Here is a 25,414-nt window from a genome sequence, read left to right on the forward strand (position 1 = left end):
ATGGGAGAATTCTCAGGATCACAGCTGCAGGAGAGCCTACTCCGGAACCCCTCGTTAATGTAATTTAGGAGTGTTGTTGTAACAGACTTATAAACTATCCGGAACTAGTGCAACTAGAGTCTTACCTTTTGTGAAATCCTATCTGTATAGGGATTCTCGTGCTGCGTATACTTGTCTTTTGTAGTATACCTTATTTCGCAGCAATGGTCTTGTTGTAAGTCTAAAGTATTGTAACTCTGTTGATGGTTGCACGGTTGTGTTTTTTTTGTAAACGTCTTATGTTCAAATCTAATGTCTTTAAGTTTCAGTATGATTCCGACATTATCATACGACCCGGTTCAATTTGATCCTCACAAAAACAGCTTCATACGTACATCTCTTTCTTCTAGATCACTTTTCCAGCGAAGCCGTCATATCAGAACACCGAAGTACTCATGCTAGGAGTACCTCTTAGTTATTTTCTTTCTGAAGAAATCCCCGAAGTACCACTCGTCCAGTACGTCAAGTTTAATCCAAGGATCCATGCGATTGATCTATCACTGAGGAAGGTATACATAAGAGTGATATATAATCAAGCTTCTACAGGTTTAGAATTGATGATTCCACTTTAACTTCTTTTTCCCCGATGGGATGTGAGCTTAAAGAAGAATCGGTTATTCGACTACTTTTTCAATCTTAATTATATATGACTCGTATACCCGAAGTTGTGATTGTGAAACCATGTATGAATTCTAATATGAGCTTCAGGACGGAGAACTGCTTCAGACTACGAGTAATCACATCATCATGTGAACAAACTTAGAACCCAGTACGACTCCCGTAAACGGATCGCCCTACAGCTTAAACATCTACGGAGACACAAGAATAGCTCGGACAACTTAGTGAACTACACAGAAAGAGAATCAGAAGACTAGGCTTATCACCCTGGAGAACCCCAGTCTTATTCTCCCAGAGATCGACGGATTGCATCGTATGTGCCTCGGATATCGAGGACTCCGTCAAGATTTTCATTAGAAATCGTTATCTCTGCCTTGCGTAGATGAAATGGTTGAGCAAACGCAAGGAAAGAAACTACTTCCAGGAATGGATCTGAGATCCGAATATCACCAGTTCGAGTGTTAGGGAAGGATGTCCGAAAGACTATCTTCCGAATTTGATACGGACACTTCGAGTCCGTAGTGATACCCTTCGGATAGGACCAATATGCCCATAGCTTTCATGAGCTAAGCGAGTAGGGTACGTCTTTCTTACTTGGATCAGTTCGTCATTTCTCCATGTAATGACTTACTTATCTACCCTTGTAGTAAGAAGGAACCCATGGAAACATTACCTTCAGAGGAACTTCTCGTGAAGTTCTCTAGGCACGAGTTTTGAAATTGAAGAGTCGAATTTCTAAGACACACTGTTAGTAATGTGGGAAATTTTGAGTACTCTTTCAATTTATTAAAACTGTTGGGCATTTGTCGACACCAGAGACGCCGACAGTCTTTCGCCAAATTCTAGGTCTTACAGACCTACTGTCATAGTTCATCCAGAAACCCTCGCAAATCACAGGAAACCATACGACCTTGACCCAGCAAGGAGTGGCCCTTGACAGGGAAGTTAAGCAAGAGAAAGAACCTTTGGAGATTCCAAGTGAGAGACCAAATTCTTAAGGAAGTCTCACTCGAGAACGGCTTAATATGCTTCGTAAAGCGTGGAAAGATAAATCCAAGATAGACAGGACCTCGGAGATTCTTACCAAAATCAGTCATGTATCTCGCAAACTAGACCTACTCCGTGAACTCAGTAACGTACATTATACTCTTAGCGTCTCGATCATGAAACCATACCTCTCCGTTAGGACTCTTGTAAGTCGTCGAGATCCTCGCCTTCGTATTAGAACCGTAGTGACTCACGACCGAGAGGTCAAGCGGACGAAGCAACGCCATCGCTCGTTAGTGAAGGTTCGTTGGGATTCCAACCGAGAACCCGATTTCACTTAGGTGCGCTAGAACCAATCGAGTAGGAAGTTTCCTCCTCACAACTCGATCATTCGTACCTACTTCCTTGCCTAAATTCTAATTTCGGGACAAAATTCCCTTCAACAAGGGGATAATGTGACAACCCGAAATTTACATTCTGAACAAACCATATCAAGCCAATAGAAGTAGAACAGTTACAGAAAAATTCAGACTCCGAGTATAAGTTTGGTAGTTTTCAGGATTTACACTTAAGGAGATATTAGGAGAGTGGATGCACTAGGGTTTTGTGCAACACTGTTATTCCAATACTCTAGGACATTAGAGTTTGTTTCAGGAATAAAAATATTTTCTGCCAAAATATCTCAGGACTATAAATAGAATTCTGAACCAAATTGGTTCATTAGTTGAATTCCATTTAGAGAAAAGTCAAAATTCTCTCTCACAGATCTTCGGGTTTTTATCCTAAATTGTGATTAACTCTTTCTAGTAGTGTTAGAAAGCTTTAAATGTGTTCATAACATAGATTACATAGCTAAATCTTTCGATTTAGGAGTTTACTCCCCAAGGTGTTCTTGGGCGGTAAACTCCCGAAACCAAGCCTAGATTGTCCCCCGTGTTATACTACTGCCTTGGACTTGTATAGGAGTGTATTAGGGACATGAAATCAAGCAAGAATCACCCAAGTTTGGGAGTTCACGGTCCAAGAGTCTCTTAGGCCGTAAACTCCAAAAAGCATGCACAAAATGGTGCTTTTAAGGCACCTAAGGCTTAGACTTGATTTTAGACATTTACCCTAAAGTGTTTAAAGCCTAGAAAACATAAGTAATCACAAGTATTAAGGAGTTTATGGCCAGGACAAGTTCTTGGGTCGTAAACCCCTATAAAGGGGTCAAATGACACCCTAACTCCTTCCTTATGCCTAGAACCCAACATAGATCATAACCTTGAAATGTTTGAGACTTGAAAACACCATAAACACCCTCCCAAGGGAGTTTACAGCCATAAACTCCAAGGGAATATGGTCCCAGGGCCGTAAACTCCTTAAAGGAGTTAATAGGAAGCCCAAACACTTGATTTAGCCTTGAAAAAATTCACCACTAGAGTTGTATTAATTCTAAGCTTCATTTAGAGACCCTAAGGAGAGTTTACGGCCAGGAGCTTACTCCCCTGGGCTGTAAACTCCAAAACATATGGTCATTAGACCTTAAACTCCCATTAGAGGCCTTGCACTCCTTTGTTGCAACCCATTAGCCTCCTAGCACTTGACCAAAAGTGTTTTCCTCGCGTTAAAATGTTTATACTTGTATAATTAGTGTTTTAATCACTAATTATTTATATACATATGTCTTCATATGTAATTAGGATCATTGTGTGTGTCTAAAGTCTTCACTTGACACCAAGCACTTGTCCGATCCTTCCTTACGATAACAGTCCGTTCAATTCCAGTCCCTTACTGCAGGTGAGTTCATAACCCTTAATTAATGTTTTAAACTATTTTTAAATGTTTTATGGGGGGGGGATACAAGTAGAATCATGCTAGTTATTATATCAATCACATGTGATTAATAAGTAGAATTATGCTACTTATTATATCAATCACATGTGATTAATATACAACATTCAAATGATTTGGCTACTCATTAGCCGTTTTACCAAACTGTTTCCTTCAAATATTTTTCATAAACACTTTATGTGTTTTAAACTCTTTATTACACTTTACATTTTACTCTGTATATTACATTTCAAACTTATTTACAACTGTGTTTCAAACAAATGTTTCCTTATACTTAAACTGTTTTATCAAACCTATGCCTTCAAACTGTTTTATAGATTAACATCAAGTCGATCTTTTCTTAAAATAATAATTATGTTTCAAATGTTTTACAAAACTTATTTATGCTTTTATATTATAAATTGCATGCCTCTATATGTATAATTATATAAGAAATGTTTAAAAGACTTAGGAAGGCTATCCACCCTATTTCCTTTTCGCGCTTGAGATGTGGTATGGTGGATTATTGGGTACTCGTCCGAAAGTCGTTTAAATATTAGTTATATATCATGTGTACATATATAGTCATAAAAGGTCCTTCCAGTTCATCCCATGCCCTTGAGTAGCAAGGGTATACATCCATGTTCATACGTACCAGTTAGATTACTAGTAAACTACCATATGGGTAGTTTAGGAAGATACTAGAACTATTACTAGAACGCGATATCATACTATGAGTCAGTTCATTCATGAGTCAATACTTACTAATAGAAGAACATATACAACTATACTAGAAAGAGAACATATACAACGATACTAGAACGATTACATTACTATACTTACTAGGTAGAAAGCACGTACATTACAGCTAGAACAGTTCATTACATTACATATACATGAATACGTTAATAATTGTGATCCACTGTATCGGAGCATGCCTTAAATGTCATGGCCCGAGTTGTAGCCAGAATTCTCTTGGAGGGAGAGCGTGAGTTTGCGTATAGATCTATACTGGATTGAATATCCTACACCTTGCTACTAGCTACAGCCGGACCTGCAGGTCTGCGGGTGCCAAACGTCATTCCGTTATTACGACCATTCTTATGTCGTTGTTACCAGTCGATAGTATGGTACAATTAATCACATGATGCCTTAATATAAATCCGGTTTATGGTAGTTAGTACAGCAGTAGTTCCTATAATACAACACTACAGTACTACATTTATTTTCCCTTTACATATATTTAGTGATCTTTTCACTTAAACATTTAATGTAAAAACTATATTTTATAAATGATAGTTATACTTGGGAAAATTACACACTTTTACAAGAAACGAACATTTAAAACAGTTAAGTCTTGGTAGAAGACTACATTGAGAATAGTTAGGTCTTGGTAGAAGACGCACTTTATATAATAGTAGGAATCATAGGGATTTCTAGGGTTTTTCAAACGTTTACAGTTGTTTTACAAACATTTTCATACTTACAGTTCATATACATTTTCAATACTTACGATTTACATACATTTTCAATACTTACAATTCATTTACTTACAAATTCTTACATACAAATTAAGACACTAAATACTTATGATCTCACCAGATTCAAAGCTGATACTCGCTTTCAAAATTACTTGTATCCTCAGGTCATCATAGACAGGTACCGATGCAAGGAGAAAGGAAGATGGAGCTTGTTCAAGACTCATCTTTCATTTTGATTTATGCTTTAGTGTTTATCAAAATTTGACAGAACACATGTATAATAATTATATTATTAATGCAATGGATGATGTTGTTGCTTGTTTACTACTTTTCATTGTTGTGATACTGTACATGACGTCCTCCGCCCCAGAACGTTTCCGCCGTTCTTGGTTTTGGGGTGTGACAAGAACCTTCGTGAAAGGATCTATAGGATTGTCTTCTGGAAACACTCCCCTTACTACGAGATGTCCTTTTTCACTCTATGTCTGATATAATGGTACTTTCTGTCGATATGTCTGGATTTACCATGATCTCTTGGTTCTTTGGTCACACTCCTTCATTATCGCAAAAAAAAAAAATTCCATTAGCTCATAAATGGTTGGGACTACTCTGAGATCGCTGATGAAGTTCTTTACCCAATCCGCTTCCTTTGATGCTTCACTTGCTACTATGTAATCTGATTCACAAGTAGAATCAGCCACCGTATCTTGCTTGGAACTTTTCCAAGTGACTGCTCCTCCATTTAGTAGGAATACCCAACCAGATTCATAATGAAGGTTGTCTCTATCTGTTTGAAAGTTCGCATCATTGTACCCACTCACTCTCAACGTTTCACTGCCACCAAGGACTAGAACCAAGTCTTTTGTCCTTCGTAGATACTTGAGTATGTTCTTCACTGCTATCGAATGAGCTATGTTATGATTTCCTTGAAAGCGTCTAACCATGCTTAAAGCAAAAGACACATCAAGGTAGGCGTGAGCAAAACCGAACCCGAAAACCCAAAAACTGTCAAAAACTGATGGAACTAAAACCAAGCATAAACCGAAGGGTTGGGTTAAGATTTTTCAAAAACTAAAAATTTCAGTTTGGGTCGGTTTCTTTATATGGTAAAACCAAAACAAATCGAACCCAAACCGATTATATAAAATGCTTATAAAATATATATTTTATATACATAATATATATGTAATTTGTGAAATCCTAACACAACCATCGTTTGGTTCATGTGGTTAAGACGCTTCTCCTTTGATCCTTAGCTCGCATGTTTGAAACATGGTACATGCACAACTGATTTATTTTTCCAAACACTTAATTCTATCCCACATCGTTGGAGGATGCAAACATAATGCCTCATCTCAAGCCTTATAAACACTTTCTCTTTTCTCATAAACTCAATTCATCCCACATCACCAATGAGACTGAAAATTAGTACCTCTTGGTGCTTATATAAACTTGTGTCATGCTTAACTTGGCTTAAACGTACACAAAATTCTTTAACCCGGAATCGAACCCAGGAAATTGGAAAATGAACCGGGAACTGAAAAATCGAACCCGTTGGTTTGGGTTATGGGTTCGGTTTGGATTATTTAGAACCTGAGTCCATTAGTTTGGGTTCGGTTATAGGTCAAAACCGACGCAAACCGACCCATGCTCAGCCTTACATTTGGGCGAGTACATGTCATAGCATACATGATCGATCCTACAACCAAAACATATGGGACTCGACCTATTTCCACTAACTCTTCATCTGTATTAGGGCTTTGAGTCTTACTCAACTTGGCATTGCTCAGAATAGGTAACTCTTATTTCTTGGAATATTCCATACTAAAACGTTTTAGTACGTTATCCAAGTATGTAAGGTTGAAATGTCATTTCCCATAATGAGTATGTCATCAATATACAATACTAGGAAAGTTGCTATACTCCCACTATCCTTGACGTACACACATGACTCATCCTCACTCATAGAGACACCAAATTCTTTGACTTTCTCATGGAAGCAAAGGTTTCATCTACGAGATGCTTGTTTCGACAATTAAGGGTATAAGGATTATCTAATTTTAACTATTCTATTTTAGCCAAATAAAACTATAATTATTAAATAAGGAAACCTAACAACCATACCTATTTTCAAAACTTAGGGATGAAGGCTAGGGTTTCAAGAACCCTAGCCCAAGTCGAAAGCCATACCGTTAGGGTTTAATTTCTTTAAACCCTAAATTGATTTATTCAACTATTATGCATATTCAATTGAAAACATTAGGCTCTGATAATACTGATAGGTTTTATAGGTTACTATGAACATCAAAGAACCCTATAGAAACCCTAGTATTTTCAAAAATCATAAATAAGTTAGGGTTTACATACCTTTTTATTATTATTGTAAATAACCAATGAATTCCTTCTTCAATATCTATTTGAAGCAAGCACTAGAAATCTCGTGCCTGTGATGGTTCACACCCAAACCCTAGCAACTACGGGAACTTGAAGAGAGAGGAGAGGGGAGGTAAATTCCTGCTATCCTTTTGGAATAAGTGATGGTTGAAAATGGGTAGTCTAAGGACCCTATTATAGCTGATAGATAACCCTAGATAACCCCTTACTTGATTAAAATAATATTATTTCAAATCAGGTAATTATATAGTTTGCTAATTATCCATATTATCTATATGTAATATTCCAAAAACCATAATTTAGCTCATTAAAACCGTCCAACACCTTGGAAGGTTATGGAATCCCTTTTGTTCAACTATTAAACAATTACGGCTTTAGTCCTTGCACTTTTAATTAAACTAATCAATCCTAAAACTGATTCTAATTAATTTATGATTAATTCTTAATCAAATAATACTACTTCTAATTAATATATTATTCTCATAATATATTAATAAATCATTTATTTCTATTTATTAATCATATGTAAATCAATAAATTAGTCTCTTTTTAAAAGTCATCATATTCAATTACTAGCTTTGAGGGCAACCCAAAAGGACTTTTCTAATAGATCAAGTATATACCAATTTAGTTATTGGCTTAGATATCTACTCCAACATAAGCGGGTGCATGATTCGCCTCTACTAACAATTACCAAGAACGTGATGTTGTTTTACCGAGAACTAGAGGTCCAAAGGACCACAAAATCTGTGGTAGGGGTAGAAGGACCCACAAGTCTGTGTGTTGCAAGTTCGAATGCAATAGGTACAGACAGAAGGGACATATCAGTTAGGACTACACACTAGATGTAGAGTAATGTCATGGTCATATTAGGGCCAAACGTATGTGGTTTGTGATATGGATGTCATAGGTCCTAGTACCTACAATTTGCAGGAGGTGGAGGCAAGGACTTAAGACATATCTTGTATCTGTTCTTCATGTTGTATGTTATTGTTATTATATCCATGTTACATATGTTTGCTCATGTATAACCGGCTTTGTATCAGAGTATACTGTGAATATTTTTAGCAAGTTACATGAGTAGGTTTATGTAGCCTTAGAACTAGTTACTCGAATGCGTTGGTGATTTTGGATAGTAGGCTTACTCATTAATATCACATGCCTTTGGGAATCAGTTGGGTCGAAAATTTGAGAGTATTTCATTCTCTCCTGATTGAGGTCGTCAACGATAGGACAATTATATTTACCTATGGTTATCGAGGTTGTACCTTTGTGGTATGTGGTGAGAGGTTATCGATCGACTTAATTCCAATAGCGATGCGGGAGCTACGTGTAATAGTGAAAATAGATGGATGGGCAGGTTGGTGCGGGGATTGTTTGTTGTCACAAACAGGCGCGGGTTCGAACAAACGCAGGGGAGAACGATTAGTACAAGGTGATTCCCTAGTCAGAGCATGATGATATGTTCATCCGCAAGGCTCTGAGTAACCTACTGCATTACAGAGTTGAGTATTTAGCAATTATGAAGGATACATACTAAAAAAGGGAAAGAAGACAGTTGAGGATGTACTGGTCATATGGGAGTTTGTTGGTGCTTGCTTTAGGAAACTCCAATGCTTCTGGTGAAGAAAAAGGTCTACTTACTTCCGTATTATGATTGGTCACTTAGAATCAATAATGTATGGATCGTCTAGGTAAATTTGGTTTTCAATCAACCAAGGAGCAGCGGTGGATTTTCGTCAGATTCCTGGTAGGAGAGAGTTATCATCCAGGGAAATAGTCTAAGGATTATGCATACCTCGGTATAGTAGGGAAGACTTTATGGCAGCTGTTATAGACTTTAGAAATTTATAGTCTTTTTAAGTGACACAATTAGGGAAATGAAAAATTGATGAACGTCGGGAAGGAAGATCCAATTTAAGAATAATGTATCTCTGTGGTTTGTTTGATGTTCGGAAATGTCGCGGGTTTGATTATTTATGAATGGTGCATCTTTTTTCAGGCCAAAAGGAAGATCCAATTTAAGAATGGTGTATCTTTGTGATTTGTTTGTTGTTCGGAAATGTCGCGGGTTTGATTATCTATGAAGGGTGCATCTTATTTTTAGACCAGTATTCATCGGGCACTTTAAGTCATTAGCATCAAATCACGTTTTAAAGATAGTTGGATAGGCTTTGGTTTAGGATTGTGGTGAGAGTCCCATTTCCTGTTCTTATTTGATAAAAGCTTGGAGGTTCTAGGAATGGTCCAAAAACCATATTGAATTATCTAGTTTTTAGGTTCGATAAATTGTTTGTTCTTGTGTATTATTGTCATAGGTTTGAGGAATGATGGATGGGTTCCTTTAGGTCAGTAGGATGATGATTTTATACATATAGGCCTATTGAGGTGTTGGTCATGAGCCAGATAGGCCTGATTGGGATGATAACAAGGCCAACGAGGTGTCATGAGCTAAGGTAATGGTATATGAGTGTACGATTGGTATGTATTGGATGCGTGTTTAGAATGATTTAGTCTATTTGGTTGGTAATTGATTGACGAAGGTAGTGTTGGGTATGATTTGACGCAAAATATGAGACCTTGTGTAACACCTAGATCCCTGGAACGTATTTGAATATTATTTATTCATTTTAACAAGGCAACTCGACGAGTTGGTAGCCTCAAACTCGTCGAGTAGATATAGAGAGGGACGCGGGGCTTGAAGTCTACTCGACGAGTTAGGAAGCCCCGACTCGACGAGTCGGATTGCCAGAATGATACCCTAATTTTAAGGGTTTGACACCCTATTTAAAGAACATAACACCCCTTTGTGGCCTCCCTCATCGTCTCCCATTGTCTAGAAAACCCTAATCAGTGAGCTTGAGCTTTATGTGAGTATGTGAACCATTTTTGAGTGATTTGGTGTGATTTGAAGCTTGTGAGTAGAAGAAGAAGCCAGAGGACTCCAAGAGAAGGTTGTAGATCCATAAGCAACATCACATTTCCTTCACTTTCTGGCAATCAAGTCTATACCTTGGCCATTTGTTTTCTAGATCTTCTTGTGGGGTAGTTAGGGAAATTTGGAGCAATTTTTTTGGAACCATTCATGAGTGCAAGCATGAGTTGGTGTATTTACTGCAGATCTAGGTTCTTGAGGGACCCCATGGCATAAAGGTGCCAACTTTATGGCCATGGGAGTCCCATGCACCTTATGAGCCACCGTTTTGGACCTTTTGAGCTAAAAACCACATGTATGCACATAAAGTTGGAAACTTTACGTGACATAAGGACCTTAGGGGTCCAGATCTATGTTTTGGAGGTAATGAACCCAACTGAAATCGACTGAATGGATTAAGATCTTCGGGGACTCGAAGAGTTGTTCATGTGACTCGAAGAGTCGGGTCACGGTTCCCCAAATTTTTCTGTTAATGAGTGAACTCGTTGAGTCTAGGAGGTGACTCAACGAGCTAGACATAGTTTTGGACTTGGATGTTGAAGAACTCGACGAATTGAGACGGGTTGTCCCGATTCTGAGTAAGCAGAACTCGACGAGTCTAAGGATGACTCGACGAGTTGACTCGCTTAATTGTGATTATGATTGGGCAGAGAACTCGGCGAGTCGGGGGAATGACTCGGCGAGTTGGATCGTGATTTTATGGTTCTTGAGTAGTAGAACTCGGAGAGTTGATAGACAAACTTGGCGAGTTGAGTCAATCAGAATGTTGACTTTGACCAGGGGTAAAATGGTCATTTTACCATGTGAAAGATTCTTATATTTTGACTCAGTCTATTGTGTTGATGATAGCCGGGGAGTCGTTGGAGCAGCCATCAGATTAGTCGGTGATATGATAGCCTAATTAGGTTATGCTTAGTTATGGTTACTCTGTAGCACCCGGTTCCTGGTATGTATTTCATTCTGGTATTTTTTTCGCAATTTGGACTGAGATTCGGCGAGTTGATGGCCCAACTCGTTGAGTAGTAGCGGTTTGGACCCGGGGGTTAAGTGACGGACTCATCGAGTCGGCAACAAGACTCGACGAGTAGACTTTGACTGGGCAAAACCCTAATCTGAGGGTTTGCACCCTATTTAAACAACCTTATACAACCTCCATCGCCCCCTTATGCTCCTAGAACACTCCATACAAAACCCTAATCGTGTTGTGAAGATCTAAAGGTCTTTTTGGTGATTTTTGGTAGTTTGTGTGGTGGCAAAAAGGAAGGGAAAAGCTTGAGGAACCAAGAGGTTGGCCAGAGGAGTCAAGCTTGTGTATCATCTACCTTATAAAGTCGACACTTTGTTCCTTCTTGTATTAGATCCCTTTTTAGGGAGATTTAGGGCTTTTATAAGCCATTCTTGGTGACCAACCATGATTGCAAGCATGGTGGGGGTTAAGGTTTCAGATCTAGGCTTATTAAAGGGTTAGAAGGCAGAAAGGGACAGCCTTTGCACCCATGGAAAGCCCCATGCAACTCAAGAGCTTCTTTTATGGTCTTTTTAGCTCATAATCCCATGAATGCACGTAAAGTTCATAACTTTACATGCTAGATTAATCTCAGGAGCCTAGATTTATCATTTAGACAAGTGTTGTACATCAGAAATCGAGAAATGAGACTTGGACAACCTCGACTCGGCGCGTTGTTCTTGGGACTCGGCGAGTCCGAGGCTTGACTTCCCTTTTTCCTGTTAGGTTTCAAAGGAACCCAATAAGTGTTAGAATGGTCTTAGAAGGGTTTGGGGGAGTGACCCAATGCATTGGACTTAGCCATAGTCCTGGAGTTCATAGGACTCGACGAGTGCATGAGCAGACTCGGCAAGTCCAAGGCAATATCCCAATTTTGAAGATGAACTCGACAAGTTGTTCATACAACTCAGCGAGTCAAGGACAGGACTTGTTTGTAGGAGGAGGATGAACTCGATGAGGTGTTCATACAACTCGGCGAGCCGGACGGAGGTTCATTCGAGGATATTTTTGAAGGAGGACTCATCGAGTCGTTGCTAAACCCGACGAGTAAAAGCGTGAAGAAGGTTAGATGAAAGGATAGGGACTCCACGAGTTGGCAACCCAACTCGGCGAATCAGGTCAATTGAAAGTTGACTTTGACTTTGACTTTGTCAGGGGTAAAATAGTCATTTTACCATAAGAGTAGTTATCAGTGTCTGATTTTGTGTTTTATGGATTTATAGCCAGAGTATCACCGGAGCAGCAGTCAGACATCTGTCGATCAGCTTTTCAGCAGTCAGTATTACGAGGTGAGTTACCTTCTAGTAGAAGTAGGTCTAAGGCACCAATGCCGGCCCACCAGTAGGAGTCGTATGTTAGATGATTGTCTTTGTGATATTCATCTAGGTTTGCTACTACCTGATATTTTATGTGCTAGTATGATATGATGTTATATTCTAGTAGCAGTAGGGGAGATAGCCCCCAGGATTCTCGGTCGATAGGACCACAAGGGGGTAGTCATACCCAATCATGCTAGAAAGAATACGATTATGTGTTACATGTTATGTGGTAGTAGTATAGGGGTGAAATAGTCCCCAGTATCCGGTCGAGAAGACCGAAGAGGAGGCTAGCACCTAGATATGTTAGGCAGTATCCGGTCGAGAGGACCGAAGGGGAGGCCGACACCCAGATATGTTAGGCAGTATTTGGTCGAGAGGACCGAAGGGGTAGGTCGGGCACCCAGATATGCCTGACAGTATATGCATGATATGTGATTGTACAATGGGGGAACTCACTAAGCTTCATGCTTACAGTTTTCAGTTTTGTTTCAGGTACCTCTTTAGCGAAGGGGAAGGAGCCGACGCGGTAGTTGCACATCATACACACACACACGTTGGATTTCCGCATTATGAGATTCTTGGGAATGTACTTTGACTTATTTTACTTTTGACGAAATGGTTTTTATGGTGACATGTTTTCGATTGTTGATATATCGGTCGTGACATGAGATATCATTATGAATGTTTTCATACCGATGGTTTTTATGTTATAATTTATTTTAAAAACGAAATTTTTGGCCTTGAATTTTGGGATGTTACAAGTTGGTATCAGAGCCCTGGTTTGAGCGATTCAAGCACGCCCTCGGGGATGTATGGACTCAAACCAAGGGATTAAAAGATTTTTACAAGAAAATGGTTTTCTAAAAGTTGTGTTAAAAGTTGTAAGAAAGAACAAGGTGTGTGATGTGCGCGACCGACCGAGCTCAATTCCGTTTTCCCCAAAGTACCCATACAAGTTTATGTTATGATTATCAATTTCAGTAGAACAACATGCTAGATTAGGACTAAGGATCTAGGAAGGATACCTTATGTGTCTGTTATATGTGTTACATGATAGTGATGATTAGACAGAGATAGGATAGCCTGCCTAGGTTATGCCTGATTACCTGAGCTTATATCGCATGTTAGTATAGATTCCCGTTATGTGAATTGAATTGCTTGAGCTTGTTTCCTTTCTGTCTGAATGCTGCTTGCTTTGTGCTACGTAGGACTCGGAGTGATGGGAATTAGCTATTAGGTGGGTACCTGAGGTCACATGCTATTAGGTTTGAATAATCTCAGAGTGTTGGATTTGACCCCACTGCATAGCTCTTGTTTGATTCCTAACCATTGTAGGGATGAGTCCCTTACTCGAACGATTATCTAAGCCTCGTGGCATGTGACTGTATCAATATGGTGGCCAATTGGCATTGCAAAGAGGCCTTCAGCAGTTGAGGACTGGATTGGATGAAGTTAGAGGTACCCTAGGGCAAGCCTAGGATGAGAGTAGCAGAGATCAATAGTAGTAGAAGGGACTTGGTGGAGTCGAGGCAGTTCTTGAGGAAAGTACGGATAGATGTGGAAGGTAGTATGGACCCGTACTACTGAAAGCAGAGGATCTGTACTTGAGTTGAGAAAGGCTGAGACGAGACCAAGAAACATGTGGTAGATGTGATCCCTCTAGATGTATCAGTATCACTGACAGTTGTCATTATGTATTGCAGAATGGTGGCACTACATCCGAGGCCAGCAGTTGGTAGTTCAGGGGAGGGATCGGGTACGGGTTCAGGTTCCGAACTAGTGAATGAGAGGCTATGCGAGTTCATCGCGTCCAAGATCACTAGAGGCATCCTTGATGTGACCCCGGTCATCTTTGGGTCGATCAAGGAAGGAATTATCGAGCTGATGGAGGATCGCCTCAGGGTGTTCAGGAGTGACATGACGACCAGCCAGTCAGGACCACACACACTGTCCTTTAAGGACTTCAAGGGCTATGGTGCGCCGGATTTCCTTGGGGTGAAGGAACCCATTGTGGCTAGGCGGTGGATGGTAGACACTGAGTCTGCACAATTAGACATTGAGTCTGCACAATTGACCAGCTTCTTCCCCGAGGGGTCGAAGGTGAGATATGCAGCAGGATGCTTAAGAGACAGGGCCAAAGATTGGTGGGAGTCGGTTGGTGACTCTCTGGGAGCCTCGGCTATTAAGGCTATGGCGTGGCCGGATTTTGTGACCCGGTTCAGGGCTGAGTTTCCACCTGTGGTGGAACTCCAGCAGTTGGCCTGGGAGTTCCTGGATATGAGACAGACGAGTGTGACAGTGGTGGAGATCACCGCCAACTTCCGGGAGAGGGCATTACTGGTGCCCCAGTATGCGGGAGACGAGGATGTGAGAAGGACCCGCTATCACGACATGCTACGAGCCGACATTCGGGAGCATGTCAGTTTTTCAGCTTGCCCTACCCTGGATTCCATGATTGCCAGGGAAATGGAGAGGGAGAGTGACCTAGAGCACATCCGGAAGAGGAAGGCCGAGGAGGGACACATGACTGTGGCTTCGGGGAAGAAGCCTAAGGGATCAGACGTTGGGCCAAAAGGCCAGCAGGGCCGAGGACGCTGCATGAAATGCGGCAAGTCACATGAGGGAGCATGCAGGTCGGGATCGTCGGGCTTCTATAAGTGCGGAAAGTTGGGGCATTTCAGCAAGGATTGTACCGCCCTGCACCCACTATTTAGACATCCGAGTTGCTGTCTTTCCACTAAAACCAGAGGGTCCATAAGAAGGCCAATTGCCCCCAGTTGATAGCATCAGCACCAGTAAAGCGCCAGCCCCGGCGACCCTGCGGATTACTGACGGCTGGTAGGTCAAGACAGAGGCTCCGGTGGTGAGGAGCCGGGCCTTCCAGTTGACTAACGAGGAGGCACGCACCGCACCCGATGTGGTGACGGGTATGATTCTTCCCCTATGATTTTTTTTCATTATGTTTTGATGTTGATATATGCTTGTATATATATGTTTAGGATCGTTCCATGTGAACGGTATACCGGTTTAGGTGTTGTTTGGCTCGGGTGCTACCTGATCGTTTGTTTCTCTTGCGCTTAGCAAGAGGTTTCCTGAGTCTTCGGGCATGTTGGATTGCCCTCTAGAGGTCGAGATTGCTAACGACCGGTCTGTGCGAGCCTCAGAGGTCTTCCGGGATTGTGTTTTGAGGTTGTTCGAAGAGCTTTATCTAGTGGATTTGGTTCCCATACCTTTGCGGGGGAACAAGGTTATTATTGGTATGGATTGGCTAAGCCCCAATGGGGCAGTGATCGATTGTGCGCAACAGTTGGTGCAGATCAGGACCCCAAGTGGGGGAGAGCTGGTGATCCAGGGTGAAAAGCCACAGTGAGGACCAGCCATATGTTCAACAGGGAGAGCGAGACGCTACCTTCAGCAGGGTTGCACATGATTTGTCGCCTATGTTACGGATACTCGGGAGGCGGGTAAGACAACGGTGGGCAATGTGTCAGTAGTGCGAGAGTTTGTGGATGTATTCCCCGAGGAGATACCTGGGATACCTCCGGAAAGCCAGGTGGAGTTCAAGATCGACCTCGTCCCTGGTGCGGCTCCGATAGCCAAGGCACCGTATCGGTTAGCTCCTCCTGATATGCAGGAGTTGTCTACACAGCTGCAGGATTTGTTAGACAAGGGATTCATCAGACCGAGCAGTTCACCCTGGGGAGCCCCGATTCTATTTGTGAAGAAGGATGGGTCGCATCGGATGTGTATATACTACCGGGAGCTGAATAAGGTAACGATGAAGAACCGTTACCCACTCCCGAGGATTGATGACCTCTTTGACCAGCTACAGGGAGCATCTTGGTTCCCCAAGATTGATTTGCGCTCTAGGTATCATCAGATGAGGGTCAGAGAGGAGGATGTGTAGAAGACTGCGTTCCGGACGCGCTATGGTCACTATGAGTTCGTGGTGATGCCTTTCGGGCTCACCAATGCTCCTGCCGCATTCATGGATCTCATGAACTGCGTGTACATACCGATGTTCGATCGGTCTTTGATAGTTTTCATCAATGACATCTTGATTTATTCCAAGATGCGAGAGTAGCATGAGGAGCATTTACGGGAGGTTTTGGCTACTTTGAGGATGGAGAGCTTGTATGTTAAGTTCTCCAAGTGTGAGTTTTGGTTATGCGAGGTTCAGTTTCTTGGGCACCTTGTCAACCAGAACGGGATATCAGTTGATCCAGCCAAGGTGGAGGCCGTGATGAAGTGGGAAGTCCCGAGGTCTCCATCTGAGATTCAGAGCTTCCTGGGATTGGCAGGCTACTATCAGAGATTCATTCAGGACTTCTCCAAGATAGTTGTACCTCTCACCAAGCTGACAAGGAAAGTTGTGGTCTTCCGTTGGGGGCCTGAGCAGTAGGTTGCGTTTGAGACATTGAGACAGAGATTGTGCGAGGTGCCAATCTTAGCCCTGCCGGAGGGTATGGTGGATTTTGTGGTGTACTGCGATGCATCCATCTCAGGTTTGGGCGCGGTATTGATGCAGAGAGGGCATGTTATTGCTTATGTTTCGAGGCAGCTAAAGCCTCATGAGGCGAACTACCCGACACATGACTTGGAGCTGGGGGCGGTTGTCTTTGCCCTCAAGATTTGGCGTCATTACCTCTATGGGGTGCGTTGTACTATTTACACGGACCATAAGAACCTGAGGTATCTCATGGACCAGTTGAATCTGAACATGAGGCAACGTCGATGGTTAGATGTGGTGAAGGATTATGATTGTGAGATCCTTTACCACCTGGGGAAGGCCAATGTGGTGGCCGATGCGCTTAGCCGCAAGGCAGCACCGATCAGAGATATCTACATGAAGATGACCGTGGTAACTCCGCTGTTGAAGCAAATCCGAGAGGCCCAACAGGAGGCTATGAAGGAGGAACATCGAAAGAGCGAGCGCATTGTGGGTCAGGTTTCCTCCTTCGACTATGATAGCCGAGGGTTGTTAACCCTCCACCGTAGGGTGTGGGTCCCCCAGACAACCCTATGTTGCCTGTAAAAAGAGAATGCTGGTAAGTCAACCCCCCGAGGTCGAGTACCGGCGCGAGTATGTTCCCGAGTAATCCAAAGAGAAAAGAGAATGGTCTCTCGTAAATTTATAATGTTAATTCCTGTAAGTGAGTCGTTATAACCATACTAAATAATGACAATTTCGCCTGTCTAGGCGTTTTTGAACGTTGACGGAAAATAGAATAATGTTTTTGTCACCCTAGACTGGTTTAGTCTAACTGTAGCGAACAACTCAGGTGTGGGGTGTCATCCCCGTATAGATCTATACACAAACCCCCGCTCTCCCTCCAAGAGACTCTAGTTGTAACTACAGGCTATAATCATACACTCAATAGGTGTCAACCGACACGTCTCACTAGATCCTTAATTGAATTTATGCGAAGAGAAACATATAAAACTCATTCCAGGCCCAATGAACCATGTAAGTGAGCGACTAAGGCCCACTAAACATGTAAGTCATTTTCAGGCCTGAAAGGAATGAGATTAAATAACATGGGCCCAAAATATATGTAACAGGACAACTAAGGTCCATTTCACATCTAAGGTATTTACAAGCCCATTAAGCCAAAAATTTACAATTAAGGCCCAATTTTAGTAAAAATAACATTTTAGGCCCCTTTTTGGACAAAACTTGTATTTAAGGCTAATTTTTGTAAAAATAACATTTTAACTCACTTTTGTCAAAAATATCATTTTTAGCTTGATTTTTATAGGGAAATCTTCAGAAAAGTCCCAATATTTACGGAAAAGTTACACTTTAGTCCCAAGATTTTTTTTTTTGAACGACAAAGTTCTGAAAACCAGCAAAAATTTACAGTTTGACCCTTTTTGACCGGTTAAAACCGGTACCAAATTAATTTGGGACTATTTCATAAACTAATCCAAAATATTGGGACTTTTCTGTAAACAAAAAATATTAGGACTTTTCTGTAAGCAAAAATATTAAGACTTTTCTACAAACAGAACCCTTATTATTATTATGATTATTATGATTATGATTATTATTATTATTATTATTATTATTATTATTATTATTATTATTATTATTATTATTAAAAATATAAATAAGAATAATATTTTTGTAAACTTGTTATTATTAATATTGTTACTAATACATATAAATGCATTAAATGAAAAAATAATATTAATGACATTGTTTAAGGGTGGAGGTAGAGGAGATAGTGATGCTTTTAGCATTGAAATCGTGAATGTCTACTTGTATATGTTGGATTAGTGTCTAAGTCCATAACTATTTTGGTATGTACTTGACCCGATGGTGCATGGTCATTTTGGGTTGCCTTCACCAAAGCAACTTGATAGGATGAATTATGGAGAGAAAGAATTAAATATGATTTAATAATATATTATAGGAATAATGTATTAAAGGAGAAATCATATTGTTTAATTAATATTAGTCAATAATTAATTGGTAATTAGTTTTGTGACTAAAAGAGATTAATTAAACTTAAGGGACTGGAATTGTAATTATAGGATAATTGCAATTTGGGCCATGGATTGCCTTGTATTAAGGAGTGGACGAATTCTATGGGGAAGTCCATAAGAAATCGTCCAAGGCCTTAAGGAAAGGAATCTAGGGGTTGCTTAGGGCTTAAGCATCCAAATTAGGGTTCCCTTGTTAGATAACCCTAATAGCCTCCTATATATATAGATCCCTTATGACCCAAAAACATGGCTAAGCATCCTTCTAGGGTTTCACACGTTTTAGCGCAGCCTCCATCATCTCTCCTCCTCATCCTCTTGCTCTTGGTGTTTGTGAACCATTAGAGGAGTGACATTTGTGACTCTAAGCTTTCTAAAGTCAATAGAAGAAGGAATTGTGATTGTTATTGCTACATAACAATCAAGGTAACATCTTAAACCCATTCTTATGTTAATATGATTACTTGTATGCTATAATTAGGGTTTATAGTCTTGGATAACTTGCATGTACAATAGAGAAACCTAGATCCAAGCATTAGGGTTTGTATGAGCACATAGGATGTTCTTATGACCAAAACCCATTAGTATATTTTTACTTTGTATATGGTCATTTCATATTTGTTATTATTGTTTTCAATTCAGAATATTAATACTTAACAATTTAAAAGAAGTTTCATATTAATAGTTTAAGGTAGTAGGGTTTCTCACTTTATATATATAAAATTGTTTAAGGTAGAAGAATTACTTTCCAAATCCAACAAATTCACTACAAACATCTGCGTAGGTAACTCATATCAAAATTCAAAAGTATTAATTACAATATTATGTTTAATAAAAAGTAATAGGAATAATTCAAAATATTAATCCAAAAAACATGTCCTATTACTTTTTATTAAACAAGATATTGTAATTAATATTTTTTGAATTTTGATATGGGCTACCTATGTAGATATTTGTAGTGGATCTGTTGGATTTGGAAAATAATCCTTCTACCTTAACTATTTTTATATACAAAGTGAGAAATCCTTCTAGCTTAAACTATTTATAAACAATTTTACAAATATGTAACTTCTTTTAAATTGTTAAGTATTATTATTTTGAATTGAAAACAATAGCAACAAATCTGAAATGACCATATACAAAGTAAAAATATACAAGCAAACATTCATGATTTCAATCCTAAAAGGATCAACATCTCCTCCACCTCCACCCTAAAACAATGTCATTAATATTATTTTTTTTCATTTAAATGCATTTATATGTATTTGTAACAATATTAATAATAACCAGTTCAAAAAAAAGTATTCTTATTTACAATAATAATAATAATAATAATAATAATAATAATAATAATAATAATAATAATAAGAGTTTTGTTTGTAGAAAAGTACTAATATTTTTGTTTACAAAAAAGTCCTAATATTTTTTTTTACAAAAAACTCCCAATATTTTGGATTAGTTTACGAAATAGTCTCAAATTAATTTGGTACCGGTTTCAACCGGTCAAAAAGGGTCAAACTGCAAATTTTTGCCGGTTTTCGGGACTTTTTCGTTCAAAAAAAAATCTTGGGACTAAAATGTAACTTTTCCGTAAATATTGGGACTTTTCTGAAGATTTCCCATTTTTATAAAAATATACATATTCGGCCCATTATAGAAAATTTTATCTTTTTGGCCCAAATTATTATATTTTTGCAACTTTAACCCTTTTTATAAAAAATTTACATTTTTGGCACAACTTTCTTGAAAATGACATTTAAGCCCACAAAAGATTAAAATTTACAATTTTTGGGCCCAAAACCGTGAGAAGCCCAAATAAGGCCCATTTATGAAAATGTTTACATTTTTAGTCCTTGTAAGGTCTCAAATGTCGAGATTAGCCTTGTTTAGAAAAAATTTCATTTTGAACCTCTTACTAGCCGTGAGTTACATAAATAGCCCATTCTTTTGTCATTTTGTCGATTTTTTCCCCTTTTATGAAGTTTTTCCTAACTTTAAGTAACTTATATGTATTTTAAACCCTTTTCTTGTAAGATAAGTTGAAATAAGTGTTATATTTTACCAATATCATCATCTTTTAGTAGATCTTTAAGTTTATGAAGTTTACAACACATAAACACATATGTAACTAAAGAAAACACACAAACTCATGCATACACACATATATCTACACAAAACAACTTGTATTCTCCCCCAAAACAAAGTAAAAATTAAAAATAGGGGGTATGAACTCACATTGGTTTGAAGTTTTCGGTTTTTGGTGAGGGAATGAGCAGATCTCGCCCCTAGATGTGTTCTTGAGAAGATTTTCGAGCTCTAAGATGTGCTAAGAGCATAGATCATGAAATGATGTGGGTTAAGAAGAGATTTTTGGTGTAAACTTAAAGTTAAAACTATGGAGTCAAACAAAAACTTACCATAAGTGATGAGCTTTGATGAACAGTTCTTGATCTTTCACAAGATACACTTGAAAATTTAGAGATATGGTGAGTGAATTCTTGATGTTCTAGAGAGCTTTTTAGTGGAGTTGAAACGAAAGAAAATGAGGGTGGTGAAACATCCTTGGCCGAGAGTTAAAATGAAGAGAGAAGAAGGAGGGAAATGTTGAAGTGATCTTGTATGGGTGTATGTGATTTTCTTGTTATTTGATGTGTTTAAGCATAGAAGTCCACAATGCAAAGATTAGGTGGCACATGCATGTTTAGTCTCTTTTTTATTTGTTTGTGGGCCGAGAATGGGGAAAGGAAAAGAAGAGAGGAAAACTTTGGGCCATATTAGCTCATGTTTGACATTATGAAGCCCAAGATGAGAATTTTCGGCCCATTGGACCCTTATGAGGGTTCACGGCCCAATGAAGCCTGAAAATATAGTTTGCAGGCAATTAGGGCTTATGAAACCATGTACAGCCCATCATGTCCCATTAGAGATAAGATGAATCATTCTAGGCCCACATAACCCAAAATACTTTAGTTTCATGGATGTGGGTCCAATAATTGGGTTCCTTGGCCCAAAATAGTCAAATTGAAAGTTTATTGGTCCATTAGGCCCAATAATAGGATCCTAGTCCATAATAAACTTGAACTGGGATTTTTAGGTTTTCAACCCATAGTTGAATATATGGAAAGTATTGTATTAGGTTTTGAACTTCACTCAGGAGTTTGGATTCAAATGGATGGTTTCATTTTAGCATATAGCATGATATTCACTTAGAGTACAAGTTTTGCAATATCTAATGTTTACATGAAAATAGAATCTCCTAGCTAAAAATGCTAGTTGTGACACTTCTGAAGGACAGGGCACGTGATTGGTGGGAGGAGGTCGAACGATCCATTGGAGATGATGCAGTTGTTGATGCGATGACTTGGAGTGATTTCACAGTCAGGTTCAGGGTCGAGTTTGTGCCTGTGATAGAGGTGCAACAGTTTGCTAGGGAGTTTCAGGATCTCCAGCAGACGAATGAGACGGTGACCTAGATCACCACTATGTTCAGGGAGAGGGACCTTCTCATTCCGTAGTACCCGGTGGACGAAGAGATGAAAAATGTCCGATATCATGAGATGTTGTGGAGTGATATCCGCTAGTTTGTTATCCAATCCAACTACAAGATGCCGGAAGACAAGATTGCTAGAGATTGAGAGAGGGAGATGGATTTGGAGATGGAAAAGAAGAGGAAACCCGAAGGGGTTCAGCGAGGGAATGCGGGCAAGAAGCCCAAGGTATCAAATCACAGATCTCGGAGCCAGCAGAGACATGACCGTTGTGGAAAATGCGGTAAGATGCACGAAGGAACATGCAAGGTGGGGAGTTCGGGCTGCTACCAGTGCGGCTGAACTGGTTACGTGAGTCGAGATTGCACAGCCACCACCACCATCACGACAACATTAGATCTGATTTGTTTTCAGTGCAATCAGAGGGAACACAAGCGGTCCCAGTGCCCAAGTTTAATAGCAACAGGGAAAGTGGTCGCACCTTCTCTTGCCACATTGAGGATTACAGATGGGCATTAGGGCCAGGCTAAGGCGCCTATAGTACAGAGCAGGGCTTTTCAGCTTACTGCAGAGGAGGCACGAGCAGCTCCTGACGTGGTGACGGGTATGTATCTTCTCCTTGTCTCTTTATACGTATTGATTTTTGCTTATGTTTATGTGTTTCATTATAGGATCATTCCTCGTGAAAGGTATTTCTGCTCTGGTATTATTTGATTCGGGGGCTACCCAATTGTTTGTGTCTCTCGCACTTAGCAAGTGGTTTAGTAGAGCTCCGGGGGAGCTGGACTGTACCTTGGACGTCGAAATAGCAGATGACAAGACCGTCAGGGTTGCGAGGGTTCATCGGGGATGTACACTACATTTGTTCGATGAGCAGTTCTCAGTAGACTTTGTTCCTATTCCCCTGCGAGGGAATAAGCTGATCGTGGGTATGGATTGGTTGAGTCCAAATGGAGCAGTGATTGACTGCGAGTGGCAGCAGGTGAGGGTTCGGACTCCTAGTAGGGGAGGGCTAGTGATTCAGGGCGAGAGACCATAAGGTGGGTTGACTCTATGCTCTGCAGCGAGGGCAAGGCGCTATCTTCAGTAGGGTTGTGCGGGTTACGTCACCTATGTCATGGATACCCGAGATAAGGGTAAGGCGATAGTCGATGACGTACCGGTAGTGTACATAATACCCGAACATATTCCTGGAGGATTTACCTGAGATACCTCCAGCCGCATTCGTGGACCTCATGAACTGCGTTTGCAGACCGATGCTGGATCGATCTGTAATAGTCTTCATTGATGATATCTTGGTCTATTCCAAGACTTAGGAGTAGCACGAGGAGCACCTGAGGGAGGTGCTGGAGACACTGAGGAGGGAGTGACTTTTTTCAAAGTTCTCCAAGTGTGAGTTCTGGTTGCGCGAGGTGTAGTTTCTTGGGCATCTTGTCAACCACAAGGGTATTCTGGTCGATTCAGCCAAGATAGAGGCCGTGATGCAGTGGGAGGTTCCGAGGTCTCCAATTGAGATTCAAAGTTTTCTTGGTCTAGCGGTTTATTACCGAAGATTCATCCAGGATTTCTCCAAGATCGTTGTTCCTTTGACCCGACTAACCAAGAAGTCGGTGACATTCCGATGGGGGCCTAAGCAGCAAGCAACCTTCAAGATGTGTGACATCCCAATTTCACGGTCTGAGGAAATACGTTGCGGAATTTGTTCCCAGAAAAACCTGATAAATATGTTATCAAATCATTTTCCAAGGAAATGTATTTTATTCATTTTAAAACTTTAGGATGTCATCGTCAATACATAAACATAAGCATAAACAGAACTTACATTCATTTACACTAGTGATTTTACATCTCCTTTAATTTCTCGGTGTAATGTAACTTTGTATCGACACCTATGATAAAAATAACTTGAGTGGGTTAGGTTAGGGAACCTAGTGAGTACATAGGGGTTTCAACCCACAATAATAAAGTTATTGTGTTTTATCATCAAACAAATAACTCAATTACCCATCCCCATTATCTTCTTTATTTCTTAAGGATTTACCCTAAGAATCATCTATTACTCATTCCTAAGGATTCACCCTAAGGAATAGGCACGAAGTACATCGTTGCCCGAGTTTATACAAAAGGCACTAAATTCATAGTTGCCAGGGTTCATCCAACATGTGTTAAGTCCATAGCTCTCATTTATCGACAATATTATTCACGGGAATCCACCTACAATACATGTCAATGGGCTTTTAAAGTACATCTGATGAACATATTGTTCATAACACCTACAGGTTGCGAGCCTGCTAGTGTTCCACAGACCGTTTAGAATAGTCCATGGTTGTCATCCATACTCTGCTAAACGACGGGGGCCAACGTTTGGGTAAGGGCTTCTCTCATATTTCACCCGTTACCCTCATCTCATGATCTATATCACCGATCATCTCATTTATCCAACTCATCTTTCATCACATACCAACTATTTCATCTACCCATGTTTACCCAACATTTTTGTACATATAAAATACATATACAGTTTAAATCATTTAAAACCTATATAAATCATTCATTCAACATCCATCTCAAATAAACAAACAGTATATATTCACATAGCAAGTATTTTATATAAAATACTTCATATCTATGTGTAAGATGAAAGTGACTATACACTCACTTGATAAGATGGTGATTGGACATCACTTTGTTTCTTAAAACAATCTTTTTCATTGAAACCGGGAGGTTTGCTGAAAAACCTTGTTTCACGCAGGTAGAGTTTCGACTCGAAAAATTTATTTTCTCGGGGACTTTGGGGCTTAGGGACTTGCTTCGGGTATTAGGGAGGTTCCATAGGCTTCGGGGGGTAT

Source organism: Lactuca serriola, chromosome 7, assembly GCF_051521515.1.
Source record: "Lactuca serriola cultivar US96UC23 chromosome 7, Lser_US96UC23_V15, whole genome shotgun sequence".
Taxonomy (NCBI): domain Eukaryota; kingdom Viridiplantae; phylum Streptophyta; class Magnoliopsida; order Asterales; family Asteraceae; genus Lactuca; species Lactuca serriola.